The sequence below is a fragment of the Phyllobates terribilis genome, unplaced genomic scaffold (assembly GCF_046119375.1).
Source record: "Phyllobates terribilis strain yellow unplaced genomic scaffold, ASM4611937v1 Scaffold_11__3_contigs__length_659146591, whole genome shotgun sequence".
Classification (NCBI taxonomy): Eukaryota; Metazoa; Chordata; class Amphibia; order Anura; family Dendrobatidae; genus Phyllobates; species Phyllobates terribilis.
The window spans coordinates 607,879,673-607,885,672 of record NW_027362771.1 but is presented as its reverse complement, the minus strand read 5'-3'; the positions used below and the strand labels follow the sequence as shown (position 1 = coordinate 607,885,672).

The 6,000-nt window shown below is 38.4% G+C and overlaps 1 non-coding gene across 1 annotated transcript; it reads left to right on the top strand.

The window, feature by feature from the left end:
• The first annotated feature begins 2,284 nt into the window (after nucleotides 1–2,284).
• Nucleotides 2,285–2,366, top strand: TRNAL-AAG (transfer RNA leucine (anticodon AAG)). Its single transcript has one exon. It is a non-coding gene; the product is annotated as a tRNA-Leu (tRNA).
• The last annotated feature ends 3,634 nt before the right edge of the window (nucleotides 2,367–6,000 follow it).

The following is a 6,000-nucleotide window of genomic DNA, read 5'->3' as shown; positions in this document are numbered from 1 at the left end:
AAAGCCAAAGATGCTACAGAATTTTTAAAAGATGAAAAGGGTAATGTGGTCAATAATGATGTTGAGAAGACTAAACGTTTAAATTCCTATTTTTCTTCTCTGTTCTCTAAGAAAGCAAATGTAACATCAAGTGATCTTCACTGTGCTGTAGAAGAAAAGGAACATGTGAAAAAGTCATACGTATGAATACTGCATATGAGTGGTCATGTTAGCTTTAGGCATCAGAATTTATTACATAATTTACCATCTATGTTACATCCATGTCAGTTCAATCAATGATCAACCATTCTCAAAATTTGCCAAAATCAATCTTGGTCAAAAGAAGTCTAACTGCTAGCTCATGTCCCTGCAGCCTTTTTAGGGTTATCAATACAGGATGAGCAGAGTGATTAGCAAACATAAACAGAGCCATGCTGCTTCTTCTGCTTTCCAATAAGTCACCCTAGTGATGATCTCATAGCTACATTACTCTGCACTACTGTATAATATCTTCCTTGCTGGTGCTTCTGATTATCTGTTACGTACAGGCAGGGTTGAAGGAATCCTTCATGTTTGAGTGTCCTGTATATGGGAGATCATAGCAAGTAATCTATACCACCTAATTCAGTGATATCTAAAAATTAGCGGATGAGCCAACAGAGGAAAGATTAGTTAAATATCTGGATACAAGTCATATGTTTTGTAAAATGGTGCCCCAGAGTCAATGTACAAACAATTCCCTGATAACTACGTTGCTCATGCATAATAACATTTGTATTTTTGTCTAATTAGTTATACAATGTTTTCTGCAACTTATATCATTAGCAAATTTCTGATTTAAATAAGTTTGAAAAGCTGTGTGAGGTAGCGTGGCCGAGCAGTCTAAGGTGCTGGATTAAGGCCCCAGTCTCTCTGGAGGCATGGGTTCAAATCTCACCGCTGCCATTATTTATTTGGATTTAATTTATAGCAAAAAATTAGGAAACAGTTGAGGAAGTAAAGGGGTAGAGAGTTTAGGAGGCAGCGGTAATTATATTCTAAACTTTTGAACTACAAAAGGTGGAAAACCTGCGAAAACTGAGATTTTAAGATTGTACTGTATAAAGGCAGTTTTTAATGGACTCAGTAAAAAGGAAGGAAAGGTAGGATGTTCTAAAGGAAAGTAATGTCCAGGAAGGATGGGAGATTTTGCTAAATTAAATTCTCACTGCACAATCAGTAACAATCCCGAAAAGAAGGAAGAATGGAAAGCATTTATGGAGACCAGGATGGCTGAATACTGAACTTAAAAGCTTGCTAAAAAGGAACAAAGAAATGAATATCAAATTGAAAGAAGAATATAATGCTGTCTGCAGGGAAAGCTGGGCTAGCGTTAGAAGAGCTAAAGCCAGTAATGAATTGAGGCTTGCAAGAGAGACCAAAAGCAATATGAAAGGATTTTGGAAGTAAGTCAAAAGTTAAAGAAAAGCCAAAGATGCTATAGGATTTTTAAAAGATGAAAAGGTAAAGTGGTCAATAATGATGTTGAGAAGACTGAACTTTTAAATTCCTATTTGGCTTCTGTGTTCTCTAAGAAAGTAAATGTAACATCAAGTGATCTTCACTGTGCTGTAGAAGAAAAGGAACATGTGAGCAAGTCATACGTATGAATACGGCATATGAATAGTCATGTTGGCTTTAGGCATCAGAATTAATTACATAATTTACCATCTATTTTACATCCATGTCAGTTCAATCAATCATCAACCATTCTCAAAATTTGCCAAAATCAATCTTGGTCAAAAGAAGTCTAACTGCTAGCTCATATCCCTGCTGCCTTTTTAGGATTATCAATACAGGATGAGCAGAGTGATTAGCAAACATAAACAGAGACATGCTGCTTCTGCTGCTTTCCAGTAAGTCACCCTAGTGATGGATTCATAACTACACTGCTCTGCACTGCTGTATAATGTCTTCCTTGCTGCTGCTTCTGATTATCTGTTACGTACAGGCAGGGGTGTAGGAATCCTTCATGTTTGAGTGTCCTGTATATGGGAGATCATAGCAAGTAATCTGTACAACCTAATTCAGTGATATCTAAAAATTAGCGGATGAGCCAACAGAGGAAAGATTAGTTAAATATCTGGATACAAGTCATATGTTTTGTAAAATGGTGCCCCAGAGTCAATGTACAAACAATTCCCTGATAATTACGTTGCTGTTGCATAATAACATTTGTCTTTTTGTCTTATTGGATATAAAATATTTTCTGCCACTTACATCAAAAGCAAACTTCTGATATAAATAACTTTAAACATATGTAAGAGGTAGCGTGGCCGAGCGGTCTAAGGCGCTGGATTAAGGCTCCAGTCTCTCTGGAGGCGTGGGTTCAAATCCCACTGCTGCCATTATTCATCTGGATCTAATTTTTACCAAAAATATGGAAACAGTTGAGGAAGTAAAGGGGGTTGAGAATTTAGGAGGCAGCGGTAATTTTATCCTATACTTTTGAACTACAAAAGGAGGAAAACCTGCGAAAACTGAGATTTTAAGATTGGACTGTAGAAAGGCAGTTTTTATTGGACTCAGTAGAAAGGAAGGAAAAGTAGGATGTTCTAAAGTAAAGAAATGTCCTGGAAGCATGGGAGATTTTGCTAAATTAAATTCTCACTGCACAATCAGTAACAATCCTGAAAAGAAGGAAGAATGGAAAGCATTTATGGAGACCAGGATGGCTGAATACTGAAATTAAAAGCTTGCTAAAAAGGAACAAAGAAATGAATATCAAATGGAAAGAAGAATATAATGCTGTCTGCAGGGAAAGCTGGGCTAGCGTTAGAAGAGCTAAAGCCAGTAATGAATTGAGGCTTGCAAGAGAGACCAAAAGCAATAAGAAAGAATTTTGGAAGTAAGTCAAAAGTTAAAGAAAAGCCAAAGATGCTATAGGATTTTTAAAGGATGAAAAGGGTAAAGTGGTCAATAATGATGTTGAGAAGACTGAACTTTTAAATTCCTATTTGGCTTCTGTGTTCTCTAAGAAAGTAAATGTAACATCAAGTGATCTCCACTGTGCTGTAGAAGAAAAGGAACATGTGAACAAGTCATACGTATGAATACTGCATATGAGTGGTCATGTTGGCTTTAGGCATCAGAATTAATTATATAATTTACCATCTATGTTACATCCATGTCAGTTCAATCAATGATCAACCATTCTCAAAATTTGCCAAAATCAATCTTGGTCAAAAGAAGTCTAACTGATGGCTCATATCCCAGCTGCCTTTTTAGGGTTATCAATACAGGATGAGCAGAGTGATTAGCAAACATAAACAGAGCCAAGCTGCTTCTGCTGCTTTCCAATAAGTCACCCTAGTGATGATCTCATAGCTATATTACTCTGCACTACTGTATAATATCTTCCTTGCTGCTGCTTCTGATTATCTGTTACGTACAGGCAGGGGTGTAGGAATCCTTCATGTTTGAGTGTCCTGTATATGGGAGATCATAGCAAGTAATCTATACCACCTAATTCAGTGATATCTAAAAATTAGCGGATGAGCCAACAGAGGATAGATTAGTTAAATATCTGGATACAAGTCATATGTTTTGTAAAATGGTGCCCCAGAGTCAATGTACAAACAAATCCCTGATAACTACGTTGCTCATGCATAATAACATTTGTATTTTTGTCTAATTAGTTATACAATGTTTTTTGCAACTTATATCATTAGCAAATTTCTGATTTAAATTAGTTTGAAAATCTGTGTGAGGTAGCGTGGCCGAGCAGTCTAAGGTGCTGGATTAAGGCTCCAGTCTCTCTGGAGGCATGGGTTCAAATCACACTGCTGCCATTATTTATTTGGATCTAATTTATACCAAAAAATTAGGAAACAGTTGAGGAAGTAAAGGGGATAGAGAATTTAGGGGGCAGCGATAATTCCATCCTAAACTTTTGAACTACAAAAGGTGGAAAACCTGCGAAAACTGAGATTTTAAGATTGGACTGTATAAAGGCAGTTTTTAATGGACTCAGTAAAAAGAAAGGAAAGGTAGGATGTTCTAAAGGAAAGTAATGTCCAGTAAGGATGGGAGATTTTGCTAAATTAAATTCTCACTGCACAATCAGTAACAATCCCGAAAAGAAGGAAGAATGGAAAGCATTTATGGAGACCAGGATGGTTGAATACTGAACTTAAAAGCTTGCTAAAAAGGAACAAAGAAATGAGTATCAAATGGAAAGAAGCGTTCATATCTAAAGAAGAATATAATGCTGTCTGCAGGGAAAGCTGGGCTAGCGTTAGAAGAGCTAAAGCCAGTAATGAAGTGAGGCTTGCAAGAGAGACCAAAAGCAATATGAAAGGATTTTGGAAGTAAGTCAAAATTTAAAGAAAAGCCAAAGATGCTATAGGATTTTTAAAGGATGAAAAGGGTAAACTGGTCAATAATGATGTTGAGAAGACTGAACTTTTAAATTCCTGTTTTTCTTCTGTGTTCTCTAAGAAAGCAAATGTAACATCAAGTGATCTTCACTGTGCTGTAGAAGAAAAGCAACATGTTAGGAAGTCATACGTATGAATACGGCATATGAGTAGTCATGTTGGCTTTAGGCATCAGAATTAACTACATAATTTACCATCTATGTTACATCCATGTCAGTTCAATCAATGATCAACCATTCTCAAAATTTGCCAAAATCAATCTTGGTCAAAAGAAGTCTAACTGCTAGCTCATATCCCTGCTGCCTTTTTAGGATTATCAATACAGGATGAGTAGAGTGATTAGCAAACATAAACAGAGCCGTGCTGCTTCTTCTGCTATCCAGTAAGTCACCCTAGTGATGAATTCATAGCTACACTGCTCTGCACTGCTGTAAAATGTCTTCTTTGCTGCTGCTTCTGATTATCTGTTACGTACAGGCAGGCTTGTAGGAATCCTTCATGTTTGAGTGTAATGTATATGGGAGATCATAGCAAGTAATCTATACAACCTAATTCAGTGATATCTAAAAATTAGCGGATGAGCCAACAGAGGAAAGATTAGTTAAATATCTGAATACAAGTCATATGTTTTGTAAAATGGTGCCCCAGAGTCAATGTACAAACAATTCCCTGATAATTACGTTGCTGTTGCATAATAACTAGTGTTGAGCCACCCCCGTAGTGTTCGAGTTCGGTTCGGTTCGTCGAACACCCGTGTGTTCGTCGAACTGTTCGTCGAACACCTTCGAACACCGTTAAAACCAATGGCAGGCAAACAAAAACACATAGAAACACATAGAAAACACCTTCAAAGGTGTCCAAAAGCTGACAAACTGCTCAGAAGACACAACTAACACATGGAAAAGTGACAAGTACATATAGTCATGCGAAAATAAAAGAGGTGGAGGAGTAAAAGGAGGGGGAGACACAGATATAGGCATGTCATGCCCTTCTAAAATCCAAAAAGTGAGAAGCCGACACGGCCAGTCCGCTCCTGCCCGTGCCACCTCCGTGTCGCCGGGTTTGTGCCAGAGCCGCGGTGAACCCTGATGGCCAGCCCCCCTCTCCCAATACTGGTGCCTGTCCGCTGGTGGGTCGAGCGAGCCCCCCTGTGGTGGAGGCAGCTCTAAGCTTTTTAATTTAAATTGTCTCTCTAATTTGAATGAATACACTTTAAATCCATTTACAAGGATCTATTGGAGGGCAAGTCTCATGACAGCAGCCGCGTAATTCCAGCTCCAGTAGCGTCCACTAAAGCTGCTGCAGTTAAAAAGCTTTTATAAGGATCGAGCTCGGCTGTCCACCGCAAGGCATCCTACTGCCAGTCCCAGCCCCTATGCCTTGGGGTGCCTCCTGATGCTCTTCACTGAGTATCCCATGGTCCCGAAGCATTTACTTTGAAAAAATTAAGTGTCTAAACTACAGGTGGTGTAGCTTGCTTAACAGCCGGGATAATCCGCTGACTAGCAGACACTGCTACTAGGCACAAAGTATTTCCTGGGCTAGATGCAGTTAAAAATTTGTAATTAGATGCTCTCGTTGGATGCTGAGAAAGCATTCCATA